Genomic DNA, 18647 nt, shown 5'->3' on the forward strand with positions numbered 1-18647 from the left:
ACTCGCTTGTTGACGCTGTGCTGCAATTTCAAAGTTATATACACATATATATCTATATTTATATGTATATATTTATATACTCTCTTATGCGCTTTCATATATGTATATATCAATATGATCTTATGTAAATTTGTCTGTTGCTGTCAGTAAACGTCCTTGACGCCACAAGCAATTCTACCAGTTATGGCAGACAAAATGGTTCAACTATACAATTCACTCATAATCATGTCGAGCGCTTGCCGGCTAAAGTCAAGTACGTAAGATAAGTTTTATGCTGCTTGAAAGTCATTTTTGCAGTGATACTCTTATTACTATTGTTGTATTTGGCGCATTTTTAATGTTATTCATTGTTATGGCAAGCTGAGAGAATAGAAACATAAAAGCGACAAATACTAACAACAGCAAAATTCAAAAAATAAAAATCATATAAAGTCAGCTGCATATTGCACTAGTTCATGACATAAACGTTTCTATTGCGTACTACTGTAAGCCACTGTTCACCTGGTGGGTTCATATGTGGCAGCGAACAACAAACGCCTCGAGGTTGCATGAGAAAAATATTGATGAAAGTGACTAATAAAAAGATAAAATCATATGCGCATGTTACACATGTATGGTATATATGTAGCTCCAAGCTTTATATATGTAACTATAGTCCAGCTCTTGCAGCTTAACATACAGCTTCAGCAGAATGCTGTTACCTGCTGACCTTGCTTACAGTGGGTTTATAAATTAGAAAATTTGAATATCATTGTGATTGATTGCATCTTAAATTGCGTCGGAAACGGAACTTGGTGTTTATTCAATTTTAATTGCATAATTTGTTAAATTTTACAGGTAATATTAAGCAAATGAATATTTAAACAATTACCATTAAAACGAAAACCACTGAGAAAAATCATTTTTTTGCAATTAAGACGAAATTAATTATATTTAAAATATATGCAATGTTTTATAGCATCAAACTTTGAGAACATATGTACAATAGAAACCAGAAATGTTAATTAAGAGATAGTCAAAGGGCGAAATATTTTTAATAACCATATTAGCCGAGTAAAAAGAAATAAACTTACATATGATTAAGAACCCATTCTTCAACTGTTTTCTCCCCAATTATTCGGGAAATATATTATACTGCTTTAGCTACAAGTATAATAACAACAACAGTAAACTTATGTAAGGTAAATTTTGAGCTCTGAACCCATGACCCACCATGTCACACACTCTGTTAAATTTACCGATTTATTTCTATTACCATTTGACTTATACCTCTAATTTTTAGAGCAATGTTTACAAAACGCTTTCGAAATAAAAAAAAAACGTATTTTTGAAGTTTTATTAATAATGCAGATTGTAAATAAAACTGAATATTATACAAAAAAAAAATAATAATATTATATAAAAAATAATAATAAAGAATAGAAGAAGGTTTCCATTATTTCCAATAAAAAGGCAATGAAATATCTGCATCAAAATTACAAAAACTAATACCTGAATTTAATTGTAGGGAAATATTAAAGTTTCTACACTCTTTTTAAAATGTCAATACATAATGAGTTGAGCATTATTTATTGATTTATGTTGAACATAGAGAATAGTGTAATTTCATCAAATAAGCTCGACATATTTCAATCATAAAACTTGTACATCGACACAGTAATGAAATCATCCAAAGGAACTGAACTTCTAAATCAATAATTAAAGATACTAAATTTGAATATGAAAATTATAAGCGCATACTCGAATAGTCATTAATTATGCTATGTTGACTTCAACTACTTACATTACTTTGCAAAAAACAGTTATGTTTTTAACGGAAAATAATCTGCATATCCTGAAGAACTAGAATAGGAAAAAAACTGCTTAAATGAAATCTGAATTTAAAGCAGTCATTCCACGCTTCCTCAATCTATAACAAGCAAAAATGTTAACTTCGATTGCACCGAAGCTTGAATACACTTCACAAGTACAAAAGATTTTATATGTACAAGAAGTTGATTTTGATCTTTCAGTTTGTATGGCAGCTATATGCTATAGTGGTTTGCTATCGGCGGTGTTCCGATGGACGTTTCTTTCTGGCTGTTACAAAATTTGCGGCCAACCGAATATACCATGTTCAGGATATAAAAATGCAGTACAAATAAAATAATACTGAAATTTTTTCATAAATAAAAAATGTTAATCACACCTAGTACTTTTACTAATCGGCTTATAATTATTAAAGCAGTAACTTAATTAATTTAGCTTTAGTCTTCAACCATTAAGCCCTAGATATATAACTAGTTATTTAAATAACCGATAATAGATCTGCGACGGTGGACAGATTGTTGAAATAGAAAGATGAAAAGGAAAATTATGTGGAAAATCGAAATTAAACAGAAGCACAAATTTTATCAATTTGACACATAATTTTAATTTAATAGAACTGTATGTAAATAGCAAACAGCCAATAAATCTTTTGATATTAAGGTAGATATTTTATACAGCTCTGAACAACAACGCTGCTATTAATAACTTTACGAAAATTCTGACTTACCGATGAAAACTATGAATTTTATAGAGATTCCAACGTCGTAAAAAAGTACACATTTTCGCCACAAAATAATAAAACTGAAATGAAAAATATGAAATTTAATATTTAAAGAAATTTACAAAATAAGTTAATTATAAATTAACCTAAACAAATATTTGTTTTTTAACAAACTTCATATAAAATATGTTATGCAATTTTCGTAACAAAAAATATGGCATGTGATTACCTTGTTATCCATTATTGTGACCCTTTTTCATAATAACAAAATTATAATGCATTTGATGTAACAAATATAATTATAACTCATTTTGAGTGGATTGGAATTCACTAATTTCACAGCATTAATAACTATCAATAAGCAAATAGCAATTATTGCTGTTACAATAAAGAAGATATGATAATCCTTTTTATGTATTCATTAATATAAGTTTCTTGTTGTTTTCGATTCGTCACTTTTGAGTTTGGAAAGTGGCGAGTCGAACAAACAGCTAGCATAAACCAAATATATTGGCATAATAGATAGAGGCAGAATAGCAAGCAGTTATACAATCGCTAAAAAGGTATCCGTCTGGTAACTTGTACTGCATCCAGCCAAACAACAGTGTTGTTGCATTCAAATGTTATTTTTCGGAGCTCAAACTTAACGAGCAGAGAAGTGGCGAATCGATAATGGCTTCCGACTTATGATCAGCTCCGTGTGAGTATTGAATTTAAGGATTTTAATATAATTTAAAAATTTTCTTCGCTGTTTCCTTGCCATATTCATTACTAATCCCTATAACCTAGTCTGAAGCTATATTAACAAGCTTTTCTTTAACTTTGCCTGCACTCACGGTGATATAATTGTATTTCTATATATACAAGTACTATATAGTTTTAAAAAACTCTCGAATATATATAATTTGAAATGGAAAGCAGTATGCAATTTTGGTAAATTATTAGACAAATTGTAAGTCAGTTATGTTGCCATATTTTTGGAACAAATGAAAATTTACAAAAGAAGTCAAAAAACTGTAAAGTATGTCAATAAATTAATGGGTAACATTGCGTATTCATATATTTTGATCTTGTAAGTGTGTATGCTTGTGATCAAAAAATAAAATAAGCAAACGACCTTTTTTAAGTTTTCAAATACATTGTTATACAGACAAACGTTAGAAAAAAATAACAATAAATCGTTGACAGTTAACGACGAGCGCAATGAAAGGCTTTTTGATGTAACTAGGCATACTGAATGACAACCCTGCTAATTGTGCACAAATGCCGGAGGGCAGTTGTCAATGCAGTATCTTATAAATACAAGTATGTATGTTTTTCACACGCATACAGTATTCAACGCAACTACATATGCATACGTTATGAAAAAAAAATGTATTTTCATTTGTATTTTGATATTTTTCCTAATTCAAATAAAAAAACACAAAATAAAAAAATAAAAAAATGATTTCGTTTTTCATTTTGCGAAATCTTTAATCATATATAAATAGAGACATGTTTAAGGATGTTTTTCGTTGATTATTGTATTGTTGTATATGTCCTACTAAAATAAAAAATAAAGTACAAAAAATATATAGTAAAGTACCTTAATCTTTGAAGAAAGACAGGTTCTAGGTTAACTGGTTGCTCTAGAACCCCGGAACTTATACATGAACAGTTAAATAGCAAAACTACAAAAAACAAGTAAGGAAGGCGTAAGTTCGGATGTAACCGAACATTTTATACTCTCGCAAAGTCAAATAGTATACTCGTTTGAGATTTCTTTGTGGATTGGCTGATATTTTCGGTAGAAGGTCAACTATAGGCAATGGGGTCTACATATTTAGTACTTAGGGGCTTAAACAGTTTTGGTTCGATTTAGATAATTTTTGGCCACAAGGTGGCATACTTTAATCGCATTATTCACGCAAAGTTTTATCCCGATACAGTCATTGTTGCCTGATTTGCATAGTGGAAAGTGAAAGAATCAGATGGAATTTAAAATGGTGTTATATGGGCAATAGGCGTGGTTGTAGTCCGATTTCGCCCATTTTCGCACTATGACATAGAAAGATGAAAAGAACGTTATGCACTGAATTTGGTTGAAATCGGTTGAGCAGATCTCAAGATATGGGTTTTCACCTAAAAGTGGGCTGTGCCACACCCACTGACTAATTTTGAACGCGGTTCCTATAAAGCCAATTTATACCATCTCAGAGATAAAATTTATTGTCTCTGGCGTGTTTAGTGCTTGCCGTTATATGGGGAGTGGGCGGAGTTGCCACCCGATTTCAACTATTTTCACACCGTCAATAGAAGTGCTAAAAACATTTGCTTCTAGTGAATTTTGTTATTATAGCATTAGCAGTTTAGGAGATATGCACATTAAACCTATTAGAGGCGAGACCACGCCCACTTTTTAAAAAAAAGTTTAAACATTTAAAGCAATTAGAAGATCTAAGAAACATAAGACAATGAAGGTTTGAGCAGAAAATTATTTGGAAGTATTTGAGTCTTAAAAATATAAAAAATGTACTCCTATCCACTAAAAGTCATGAGACAGACCTGTTATAAATATATATTATAATGATTTGGTTTCAATCAAAAATTACACCACTCAACCAAAGAGAATGCACTTCCTGCAAATAATTTACAGACGGATAATATGCTTTGAGTAGAAAAAAGGCAAAATTGTTTGATAAAAAGTAATCATATTTATGTTTAAATTTTTTTTATCTAGTTTAAAGATTATTGAATTTGTTTTTTTTTTTTTAAATTAATTTATAAATTTCTTGTGAAACTTTTATCAAAAATAATCTTCTAAAATCATAAACGAGTGCAACACTTTCTGGTGACAGCCAATGTGTTTTACATCTATAAAAATAAAGATTATGTTTGAAGAACAAAACTGTAGAAGAAATTTACGCGAAATAAAGCCTCTCCGTATAGCGTATCGGACTTTAATATGTTCCGACTGACACTTAATCACGAGATTTAGACTGTTGAGTAGATTATCGCACTAAACTACTAGATTTAATCTACTACCCTGGCAATCGAGTTCCCAAATCAAAAAATTTGTCCATTATTCTTAAATGGAAAATATTTTAAACAAAACGAATTTTGTAACAAAATACGATATAACAATGTTTGCTTTTAAATATTAAACGGTGTAAGTTTTTCAATGTCAAAAACAGCTGTCTTCAACGTCATCGAGTACAATCTAAATTAGTGAACAGATTAATGTAATCTAATCACTTCAAATTTTGGAACATGGCATAAGACTACCGTGGATTGAAATATTAAATTTCCTGTAACATCATTAAATGCAACCACTTTCTATATTGCATTTTGTCGCTCGCTTATTACAGAATGACAAACGTCAATCAAATGTCAACTTTTCGCATATCGATCGTTACAACACGCATCGATCGATCAATGGCCTTCTGGCCTACACGTGAATGCCCCAGGCACATACACGCACATACACACATACATACATATTTACATAGCTAATCATATCTATGGCAAAGCAATCAAACAAGCGGGCATGTCGAATAGCAGCAGATCGCTCAGCTAACTAGATGGGCAGGCAGCTTGCCAGCACTTGTCAGGTTAGTTCGTAAATCAAGCGTCAGTGCGCAAATAAGCCTGTAGGCGCGCTAGTCTTAAAACAAAGCACAAGTAGTTGTTAACAGCAGCCAACAGCAATCGCAGCAAACCATTATCCAGCGAGATAGGCTACCTTTCTAGCTGCCACGATGCTTGTGATTGCCTTCGCACACACTTTCAACCACTTGAATGAGTCGAAAGACGCATATCCACTCAGCTTCAGATGGCGCGACGGCTGCGCAGTGATTGACTGCCGCACAGCGAAGATTTATGCATGTCCGGTGCGTGCAGAAAGTTAGCCACTGCCGCGTGGCAGTCAGTCATGTGTAGCGGCGGCAGTAACGTCAACCAAGCAGTGGTAGCGTTGCTATTTTTAATGAAACACTGACTAAGCTTGCTAGCGCCGTGCTGCCACCGTTGCCACAGGCGATGATGCAAACAATTACCCAAATTGACGGTGACAAAATCAAAACAAATCGTTAAACTATAATTTTTTGCATTAGTTGACACTTTATTTTTTTAGTTTTTAGTGTTTTTTTTTTAATTTTCACTATTTGCCTGAATGCATTTGGTGGATGAGTGTGTGCGGAAATGAGCGCAAGCGCACTAAAAATCAATAAAAGGTTTTTTTTTCTGTTTTTTTCCAACATCACTTCGCATTTCTGATTGTAGTGCGAGTGAAAGTTAGGAAATAACACGCGCTTATGTTGACTTTAAGTGTGTATGTATTTGTGTGTGTTCCACTGCGTTAGCCATTTATTGATAGACATCATTGGATATGTGTCAAGTGACAAGCTGTCTTGGACAATGCTGCGCTGACCAGTTTGGCACACTGTTGGGTTCATAGATAACAGTACGCCTAATTTTGCTTGACGTTGTCGCTTGAAATTTAGCGTTGCTGTTGCCAATGGTCCCAATATGTGCATTGTTTTGATAACATTTTGTAGGCTTGTGTGCTAATTGGAGTTTTGGCTTGGTTTTTGCTATCGCTTCAGCTACTGTTTTCTCTCTTATTAAATGCCACTTATTCATTTAACAAGTACAATATTAATTATATTTAATTGACAATCGAAAGCTAAGGCCATTAAGGGCAATACGTCTGCGGTTCTTTATATGATGGAGAAATTATATTTTTTCGTCAAAAAATAATAATTTACTAGTCTGTTAATTACGAGCTTTGCATTTTCTATAAATATCTACAATAGTATTAGAGAACCCGTCGCTGTGGCTAAGCTATACATTAATTATAAATTATTCAATACAGTAAAATGTTATTTATGAATAAAAACGAAAACATTATTTTCGAATTTTAAATCGCTTCCAAATTTGAAAATGATGAATACTAATTTTTTTTTTTTGTTATTAAGCACAAATAAACATAAAATACCATATATTATGTTGACTTTTTTAATTTATTAATTTTATATTCAAGTTTGTAACAAATTAGTAATTTTTTAAGTATTTGTTCTTTGATAACATTTGAGATAAAGAAAACGGGTAGATCATTCTTAATTTTCAAAAAAAATATGTATAGTTCTTAATTATAAACATTTTCAATTTAATTCAGCTCTATTCTTATCGTATATTCAGTATCATTGAAAAACGTGGCAAGAGGACAATAATATTTGCTGTAATCTTTTTGATCAACAACATTAGCAATTGATTTAAAATACATTTGATAGCCAACAACTGTTGTAACTGGAAACTATTGTAATTCAATTAACTTCTACACTTGCCGCTAATGTAGCCCAATTACTGAGCTAGTTATGATCCAAACGATTAATTCTTATTCTTAGGATTATACTCTCAATTAATCAGTTTTTTTTCTCTTGATGTGCTATTCTACCATTCCCAATATCTAGAAATTGTATTATTTCTGTGTTCTGTGTTTCAGCGTTTCACCATAAGAACGATTACTTAAACATTCGTTAATCTAATTGCGTTAAGATAAGTGAAGAATGGCCAGGCTGTCGGCAATCTCAGATAGTGGTAAGACAGCACCACCGAAAACTTCATCGTTGCCGCTTAAATCTTGCATTGTTCTGTGCAATGCTTTGAGAATATTTGTTAGCCATGCCAGTGCGTCGTTTGCCCATAATCGAGCAAAGTAGCCGCTTTGCCTTAGCGATGCAATATCCATGTGATTTTCAGTTGTGATATTAAAAATGTCTTACCGGTTCCATATGGTGCGTCCTAAAAAAAAAAGCCGCCATATTCTGTAGCAACAATCAGTAGCTATGTGTTGTTATTATTATTATTATTTTTGTTTTGTTTTTTTTTTAAATATTTAAATATTTCTTACATACATTTTGAACCCATGCTAATGATTTGAAATATAATTTTTGTATTTATGAAGTGATTGACTTTTAACATAAAGAGATAAAAAGTACGCTTTGTCCGTCCCTGGTTCTAAGCTATCTCCCCATCAATTTTCAGCCAATTCGGTTGAACCGTTCTTAAGTTATAAATATTGTAACTAACACGACTTTCTTTTATACACATATATGTATAAGATTACGAATCGTTTGTATGGGAGTATAGAAAACTGTAGTTTTTAGGCTATTTAAGACAATTTTTTTAATCGTAAGAGTCATCCTCGTATTTCAAAAAGTATTCTAAAAAAAAGAATTCACGAAATCGGTTCAGCTGTTCTCGAGATTTGCGCTTAGCAACACATTAAGTGATTAATTTTTATTTAATACAGTGAAAATGTTATTTACGAATAAAGGCGAAAACATAATCGCCGGTATAAAAATTCTAGGGATTGTACTTGAGTACAATTAATTTTTTTTAATTTTAAAATTGGAGATTTAAACTATCCTACCATTTATGTTAGATCAAACCGGACACAAGGTGCTGAATTTTACTGAAATCGGTACAGTAGTTTAGGAGATACCCCGGACAAAACGTGACATTTAATTTTTATGTATGTATGTACATAGATAAAAAAAACACAAAATTTAAAAGCGTTCAGAATATTGGAGTATTCACATATCCAAAAAAATTGGCAGTAAAAAAATACATAAAATATTGCAAAGACAAAAAACAAATTTATCAGGCATGTTCCAGAAACCGAATGAAATTGATTTGATTTCGTTTTCACAAACCAGATTAATCTCAATTAAGGTGTTCTGCAATGATTTCATTTATTTCGGAGTCTTTTTATTTCACATCGAAACAGGTGTTTCAAGCAAATGTTATTTGTTAATATTTTATTTTTGAATAATTAAAATTTTTAGAGAGTATTGCAAAATAAGGACTTCGTGTTACAAAATATTCGAAGTAGACTTCTAACGCATAATTACACTCCGTTTGACGTTGCTGATGCAGTGTTTAAATACTTAATCGCGTGATACCCAACCAGACAGTATCCAGTGAGAACTACTATCTTTGCGGTGCGATGAACCTTGCTAAGAGCTAATTATCCACCTCACTCTTACACTTTACTTTGATCTAGAAAAATATAACTTTTGTACACGTGTTGGTTGTTAACTAATAGCTGCTGAGCTTACACATGGTTCACAGTGCTAGTACTAAAATGTAACAGACGCAGAGCACCGACCCAGTCTAATTAGATTGGCCCTTTATTGTGAGCTTATCTGCTTTGCAGTTTCCAGCAATTTTGCTATGACCAGGCACCTCAATCAGTCTGATATCGAAGTAATTCATTGACTTCCCTTGAGCGCCCTCTCAGCGCCGTCAGTATTGGCTCTGCAGTCGGATTGAATGCATACCTTTCTGAATGAAGTAGCACTCGTAGCAGTACTTCTACTGCTACCTTAATTGCAGCCACTTCTGCTTGAAAAATACTACAGTAGTCTGGTATCATAAAGCTAAAGTTAATGGAAAAAAATGTTACTAAAACAGAACATAGCTTGAACATGAATATTTAATTTTTAAGAAGAATTTGGCATATATGTTAAACCATTCACAATGCTAAAACTGGTCTAAAATGTGTAAGAAAAAAACTTGGTAACATTGAATTTTAATGCGGTATCCGAATACTCTACTGTATCAATTCAGCGCGTTTAATTTGTTGTTGCTTTTACACCTAATTTTGTGACAAGAGATAGCGAGTAGAGAAATGGCGAATCGAAGACAATTACTAAAAGCGTTTAGCTTAAAACTCCAATTTTTTTCGAGTAATATCAATAAAATTTATAAAAACACGATTCATACTAAGCATTCCTTTATCAAGATTTCATGCTAAAGATATCTTAAATTCAATGATGTTAATCTAACTTCACTATACGAACCAAATACTACTCAAATTAAATACTTAGATTTTAATCAAACATTTTTTTCATAAGAATATTCAATTCTATAGCATACTTCTCAGCACTATGAAATCAAGGTTTCAGATACATCATTCCGATTTCTCACTAATTGGGCATCGAATTCATCCCGCTACTACCGTATTTTCCATATTTGATTCCATCCAGATTTTCATGTCCTTAGATCTCAATATAATGGTCGCTGGAAATACTGGAGCCAATTTTGAAGTTAAAGGCAAATCGGACCTCAAAAATAGTTTCGAAAAGTTTGAAAATCGTTATATTCGACGAATCGCGCTGGACGACAAGTACCTTCAATATTAAAATTTAATTTTGCATAACAGTTTTTTTCTCTCACGTCAATTTATGTAAATCAAAAATGATTTTTGAATATTATATTATTTTCAATGTTCTTTATTTGCATCTTACTCAAAAGAAACAACACGTTTTTCACAATTTTAGGAAAAAAGGGATTGTGAGATGTTTTCATAAAAAAAAGTTAAGTATCAAAAGAGTTTTCCATACATGAACTTGAGTTTGATTGGTGAGTCCAATGCTATAGTAGTCCAATCTGAAAAATTTCTTAGGATATTGATCGATTTCTCCGTTAATTTCTTCATCTCAGCATGGATTTCGTAAAGGGAATTCGACTATAACAAACTTACTTGAATTTGTAAACCATGTATCATTGGGTTTTAGAGAACATAAGCATACGGATGTTATATACACAGACTTTAGCAAAGCTTTCAATAAAGTAAATCTCTCGATTCTCATACATAACCTTGATCTGCTGGGCTTTCAGCCAAGATTTCTTCAATGGGTATCTTCCTATCTTTATAATAGAACACAGCGAGTGATATTTGAGGATACACCTTCAGATACAATTAATGTTTTTTCAGGTGCTCCGCAAGGGATCTTGGCCCGATTCTGTTCTTGTTGTTTATTAACGATATCTCTTCAGTAATAGAATTCTCAAAAATTTTATTATACGCTGACGACGTAAAGCTTTTTAAATCATACACTGGAAGAAAGGTGTCTGTCGCAAACAGACTTAAACAATTTGGTTGCATGGTGTGATAGAAATGATTTGCCATTGAATCTCCATAAATGTAAGATGATGTGCTTTTCCCGTAGATCTGTGCACCTCTCTTCTTATGTAATAAAACACCATATTCTAGAGCAAGTTTTTAACTATGTTGATTTGGTAGCTAATATGGACCCTAAGCTTAATTTTAGTCTTCATATTGATACCATGGTCTTGAAAGCAAAAGCTGTCCTCAGTTTTGTTAAACTTTGGTCTAAAGAATTTAGAGATCCGTATATTACTAAAACACTTTATACAACTTTGGTTAGACCTATATTGGAATATGGCTCTGTTGTATGGAACCCTAGCTACCATATCCATTCTGACAAATTAGAGTCTGTTTAAAAACAATTTTTACAATTTTTAAGTCTACCTCCATACACTAGTCGTTTAAAACTTATTAATCTACCTACACTTTCTAGTCGTAGGGAAATGCTTGGCATAATATTCTTAGTGAAACTTTTGAATGGAACTGTTTGCAGTTCTTTTCTCCTGTGTGAAATTAAATTTAATATCCCGGTTCGCCTTTCGAGGCAGTTTAGACCTTTACTGTTAAAATCCTGTAGAACAAATTTTGAACTAAACGAGCCATTCCGCCGTATATGTCATGATTTTAATTCTCATTCCAGCACATTTGACTTATCTGACTCACTTTTCAAAATTAAAAAGACTTTATTGTTTTCTCTTAATAAATGAAAATGTAACAATTTATTATATTGTAACTTTAGATCTTGGCTGTTGAAATTTTTGTTTCTGTAGCTGAGCAGTTTTAGATCTCAACACTTAAAAAACTCTCTTGCCTTTTCTGACTCGGCTAATTCCGCACGTATGCGGATTGCGCCCCTCGCGTCGGTTGGGCGGGAGGAGGGTAATCGTTGGGTTTATTATTATTATTGTAGTGTTGCCTTGGACAATAATCTATGCTAAACTTCGCCGAGATAGCTTATCAAACAAAATAGTTTTCCACACATAAACTTGAGTTAGATCGTTCAGTTTGTGGCAATAGCTGTATGCTGTAACGGTTCCGATAAATGAGTAGTTTCTTGGTAAATAAAGGACGTGTGCAAAATTTCAGACCTCTCAAAAATCAGATATCTCAAAAACTGAGCGACTAATTCGCGCATCTACAGACGGTGAGACAGACGAGTATGGCTAAATCGACTTAGGTCGCCAGGCTGATTATTTATATATATACATATAAATTTTATAAGGTCGATTTTTCCTATCGGGTGTTACAAACTTCGTGGCAAATAATATACACTATTTTAAATATAAAAATGGTTGCAAAGCTTACCGGAAATCTTGATATTTAAGTAGAGTTTTCTACAATAGTTTTAAAAGTTTAGGGTAAAAGTTAATTGTAGTGTTATGTGGAAACATAAATCGCACATGCATATAATAAACACTTAAAATCCAATTAACTTGGCAAATTTTATGTTAGTAATAACTAATTTATATTAATTAAGTTAAAACACAATCTCATTTATCCATAATAAGTTGTTAATTTTCTGTATCTAATTTCATGGATAACCAACTCATTAAACTGAAACAAGTTTAGATGCAACATAATTAATCGATAACAATATTCAATGAGGACACTAACATACAGGTGGACATTCTGCTAATAGTTTTTGGTTGGTGATAAACCTTATTAATTTATTTTTAGACACCAAATAAAATTTTATGCAAGCATACATAATAAATTATAAATAATTTGGCGCAAAACAACACTAAAAACTAAAAATTTTAAATAATAATAACAACAAAAAACAGCCGGTTGCAGTGGAACTAAAAACCACACTGAGTAGCGGTAAGTGTTTTGCAATCAAAGGGGCGCTACAGCAACATTTTTCGAACAACAGGTTTGAATAAAAATAATTTTTAAAATTTTTATATATTTCTAAAATTAAAATTTGTTAATTTTTTGACACACTATAAAAAGCTATAAAAAACAAAAAGAGACATAACCCAATAAGTCTAATGAGATTATTTGGAGGTTTATACACCACGAAATATATGCAAAAATACTGAAGAAGAGGAGGAGAGACAACAGCGAAGATATTATAAGCCGCGAGCAAAACGAATAGATAACTACGCTATTTACATTACAAGCAGCAACAAAGCAACAAGATAAGCAATAAAAAAGGCAAAAAATAGCGGCGGTGGCCTGCTTGTTGCCTGATATTGGCAATGGAGCCATCAAAACTAGTAATTGATTTCAACACTTTGGCAATAAGCGCGCGGCTCTAACGTCACATGCGCTTATAGCAGTCGATGGTAATGGAGTCGGCTTGAAAAGTCGCATCAACAGCAGCGAGTGATGAAAAACGCTGCAAAACGAATTTGCCGGCAGACGCAGCGGTCAGTGAAGTCAACAGCAGCACAGTGATAACAACAACAGCAATAACAAGCCCTACATAATGAGATAAAGCTATTAATTCGCTTCAGTTGAGCTTTTAATAAGCATTTTTTCTTGATATAAAATATTTGGAAATATGCAGTTGCTTCCTTATAACCGGGTGTAATGTTCAATTTGAATGTTTTCTTTTGAACTTCTTTTCTAATAAGTTCAATTGTTAAATTTTGAAAAAATTTAAAAACGATCGATTTCTTAATAGAAAAACAAAAAAAATGTCCGATACTTAAATTTAAAAAAAATACATTGCTTTTATTAACTACCTAATTGTGATTTGTGCTGAATTCATTCAGAAAACATAGTTGACCTGCTTATCATGCTCACAAAAGCGAAGTGCTAAAAACAAAAAACAAATTTTTTGAGTTTACCATAAGTATGGCCAGATTTAAAAACAAAAAAAGTAGTTAAAACATTTATAATAATATTTATAAACGCTAGCATTTTTATCCAAATGGTGAGTAAAGCGTGCTTGCACACTGTAGGAACTGTGTTCGGACTCAGAGACAGACATAAATTAAATAATCTTTTTTTGCTTAACTGTGATCATCTTTGGTAGGCACATACATACATAAACGCTCAGACTCTATTTTTCTCTCTAATATATGTCGTAAACAACTTTTATACTTGTGAAGGGTATTATAACTTCGGTATAACCAGTGTAAACGTTTTTTCTTATTTTAGCCTCGTTTCTGCATAATTTTAGTAATAATATGTAGAGATTTATTGATTACTCATATCTAGCAATCACAGAGACTACTGACTTTATTTATGAAAATTATCAGCTTAATTTTTGGTTTAATTTGGGTCAGAGAAAAAATGTATTTGAATATCATTGTGCACCGTTATCGCAAGGCTGATCTGTATTTCACACGCCTTCTGTGTCTCTCGACCAATCAACGCGAACCTTTTTAACAAATTGTAAATCCATTGAGGGACGCGATGTGTGGGAAGTGGCGCCGACTTGTTGAAACCAAATGTCGCCAAGATCACGAGCTGCAATTTCAGGCATCAAATAGTCGGTTATCATCGCGCGATAATGGTCGCCTTTGACGGTTACGTTCTCACCGACATTAACCCACAAACCACATCAAGTGGTTGGTTTTTCTGGATAAAATGGCGTAAGTCTTTTCATGATGAAATGCCAAGCAATACTGAACAAATATTACAACATGACAGCTTGACACGACTCACGCGTGATCTGTCAAAAAATGGCTATTGAAAAAAGTACTTGAATCACCCGTTTGTATATGAAAGCTTGAATACTAAAAATATTATTTCAACTAAACAATGACAATAAACACATTATAGCAATCAATATTTTTTTCAAGTTTCTTTTTTACGTCTAAAATTAGAGCTAAACAAAATTAATAATATATTAAAATATTTCAATCCAAACATTTTCACAACTATTGTTGTGCATTGGTCTGACTGGGTTATTGCTTTTTGGCCCTAATTTATATTAAAGTTACTTAATTAAAAACTCGTCAGTTAACAAATGTTAACATACTTTATTTTAGGATTTCACGTTTTTTCCGAGACACCACAACCAATTAAAACAATAACTGTATACAAATTAGTGATTTATAATCATTGAAGAAATTAACACACAAAATACGGTTTAAAGATGTCATGCGACTATTGTTTGGTGACAAAGCCAAACACATTGAAAAATATTAGTTTATGCAAAAATTTGATAATACAAATGTGTTAACAAAGGTTAATACTACATAACTAAATGTGATTTAAATCCAAACTAAAGTGAAAAATTATTTGTCAAACATTTGCACTGCACATACTCTGTTGGCAATAATATGAATTTTAAGATATTTTGATATCTTATATTATATTATATTACTTGAATAAACAAGTAAGAAAAAAAATTGCAATTAAAAAGTTAAAATTGATTTAATAAAAAAGCTTTATAAAAAATATTTTATAAAAATAAACTAACTAACAATATTTTATTGAAATTATTTGTCTAACAAACTTTGTGGCTTAAATTTTTTAATAAAAAAATAAGTAAGTTGAAAAAAAAATGTAACAATAAGTTTTTATTAAAAACATTTTTCCAGAACAAAAATAAATTGATTTAAAAAAAATACTTTGTTGAATTTTTTTTTTTATATAGTAAACAGTTTAAAATGAAATATGGAAATAAATTGTCTAAAAAACGTTTAAAAATGTTTGCCACGAACCAAAAAGTTTTGAAAGAATAAGTTTTTGGACAAAAAAATTAATTTTTTTGAAAAAAAAAAATTGATTTAAATTAAATTGAATAAAAAAAAAACTTTGTTGTAAAAATTTAATATTTTATTGAAATAAATTGTCGAACAAATTTTATGGATCGAATTGTTAAAAAAAATAAACAAGATAAAAAAGTTTACCAAACAAAAAAAATTTTATATTTTACCACAAAATCAAATTGATTTAATACTTTGTTGTTTTATTTTTTTTAATATTATATAATAAATAATAAAGGATTGAAATAAATTGTCTAAAATAATTGTATTATTCATTTTGGGATAAAATTATTTTTGAACAAAAAAATAAACTTTAATAATTTAGAATTTAATATTTTATTGAAATAAATAGTCGAACAAATTTTTTGTTTGGAATATTTTAATAAAAAAATGTGCGTTGGAAAAATATTAGCAAAAAAATTACAAATTAAAATAATTTGCCAGAACAAAACTAAAAATACTTTGTTAAAAAAAATTTGTTTTTAATATTTTATGATATGTTTATTGAAAAAATGGTATAAAACAACGTTAATAAATTTTTGCCACTGTTTTGCAAAATAAAAATTTTTTACTGAAATTTTTTTGGGATTAAAAATTTAACTTGTTTAAAAAACAAATTTCTATTAAATATATAGTTAGAAAAATAAAGCATATTTTGTGGGAACACTTATCTAACAAAATTACTTTCGCTCCTACAGTAATCGATCTCAATTCACTACGCCAAATGAGTGAGAATGACTGTCACCACAACTCGCCTATTTTCCGCATATTTTTGTTACATTGAACTACGTTCATTACTTGCCTATATTTACTTTATAGTCTTATTTTAAATAGCTATGTTTTAACTCATTTACTGTTTTTGCTATTTTATAATTTTTAACCGCAATTTGCACTTCGGTTTACCCATGAAACAACGTCACACTTTACAATGCCGCGCTTGAGCAAACCCACATTTGTTTGCACTCTTATTTCCTAGCGACAACGTTTGCTGCTGGTAGTGACTTGCCACTTATGCTGGGCACTGTCACTAACACCACATACTCTATCTACTTTTTCTCGCCGTGTGCTCAGCACATGCAACTCTTGACACGCCCTGTACAGGCGACGGCGTACCAAAGATCTTAAAACTGAGGCAGCGAATTTTAAACGAAAGACTTAAGACAAAAACTTGCTGCATGGGAAATATGTATGTATGTGGGTAGATTAATAGTATAGTGGCGAAAAACTTCGGCGGCAGTGCACAAATCTAATTTCCATAGCAAAGCCTTTGAGTCATGCCTTAATTTTGCATTTTCGCTACTTTCTGTGTACTTAGGTAGCACGAGTGCAATGTCTTGCATAATTCGTTATTTTTAATATAGTTTTTATAAGCTTTCAATGCGCTCGTTTAAGCTCACTTTAATGCACAGTTCGTGCAATGTCAACTCAAACTCTTTCCGTGAAGTTTTTCTTTCAATTCACTTTATTTTATTTGCATTAAAGTTACATTTTCTTTAGAAAGATTGTATTTGATATGTTATATAAGCGGTTTTGGGTCAAGCAAGGGTAGATTATGAGACTAAGCGTATGAGAAATGTATTTGTAAGAGGAGAAAAATTCAACTTATGTGAGAGGAGGTAAAGAGTTGGGAAAATTATACTTTCAATTTGCAACAGTTGACTTGATGTGGAGAATAAAAAAAAACCAAACAATTTTTTGTTAAAGCTGTCTTAGAAATACTGATGTTTAGTCACACTATATAACAGTGTAGTAAAAAGAATTTGGATTGGGAGAAAATAATATTAATTGTTTAAAACAATACATTTATAAAAAATTTTTATTGTTTAAAATGTATTCATATAATGGCATCAAAAAAATCATAAACGTTACAGAAACGATATTCAAAATGTGCTCTTGAGATGTTTTGCTCAGTTCTCTTTTCATCTTTTTATATAAAAGTTTTAAGATTACAGACTTTTTATGCTTGAAAAAAGCATTAGCTAATATTAAGAACAGACTTGAAACCAGATAAAGAAATTAAATAAATCACAAAAATAAATTATGAAAACCACGGCAGACTTTCTTTGTATTCAATTATTTTCCATTTCCTATCAAAACAAAACAGCTTCCTTGTGTTATTCCATTTAAGTTTCTTCTTAGCCTTGATAGAAAATTTTTGTTAAAATATAATACATTTTATCTTACAACAATCATTCTTAATTAAGCTATACAGTTTCAATAATCCAGTAGTATTTAGACCCTTCAAAATTACATATAAGAGTACCGAATCGAACAAATAATTAGTAAAACTTAGCTTAACTGTCATAATTGAGGTTCGAGTCTTGGCTAGGATAAAATATACCAAAATCCCTAAAATTTTAGTAAAGAGAACGCAAAGTAAAGATTACAAAAAATATGTTGGCTAACGAAACATAGAAAGGAAACATCGCTTAGTAGTCAACTTTACGAAATAGAGGCCATATAATATAAACTTTTTTTCTTACTAAAAACTAAATATTTGCTCAGGAGAACTCAT

The 18647-nt window shown here is 31.1% G+C and overlaps 2 protein-coding genes and 1 long non-coding RNA gene across 4 annotated transcripts in view; 2 read left to right on the plus strand and 1 right to left on the minus strand.

The window, feature by feature from the left end:
- LOC106619119 (uncharacterized) overlaps positions 1-18647 on the plus strand; it is a 173566-nt gene that overhangs the window by 59205 nt on the left and 95714 nt on the right. The gene's annotated exons all lie outside the window — the stretch shown is intronic.
- The window catches only part of LOC118681003 (protein O-glucosyltransferase 2), a 109493-nt gene continuing 93382 nt past the window's right edge, over positions 2537-18647 (minus strand). Inside the window, exon 5 of the transcript XR_011396123.1 lies at positions 2537-2610. The gene's annotated coding sequence lies outside the window, so the exon portion shown is untranslated. The remainder of the gene's footprint in view (positions 2611-18647) is intronic.
- Positions 13020-14074, plus strand: LOC118681004 (uncharacterized). The gene is made up of 3 exons (XR_011396076.1): positions 13020-13085; positions 13143-13338; positions 13419-14074. It is a non-coding gene; the product is annotated as an uncharacterized lncRNA (long non-coding RNA).

Source organism: Bactrocera oleae, chromosome 4, assembly GCF_042242935.1.
Source record: "Bactrocera oleae isolate idBacOlea1 chromosome 4, idBacOlea1, whole genome shotgun sequence".
In the NCBI taxonomy this organism is placed as follows: Eukaryota; Metazoa; Arthropoda; class Insecta; order Diptera; family Tephritidae; genus Bactrocera; species Bactrocera oleae.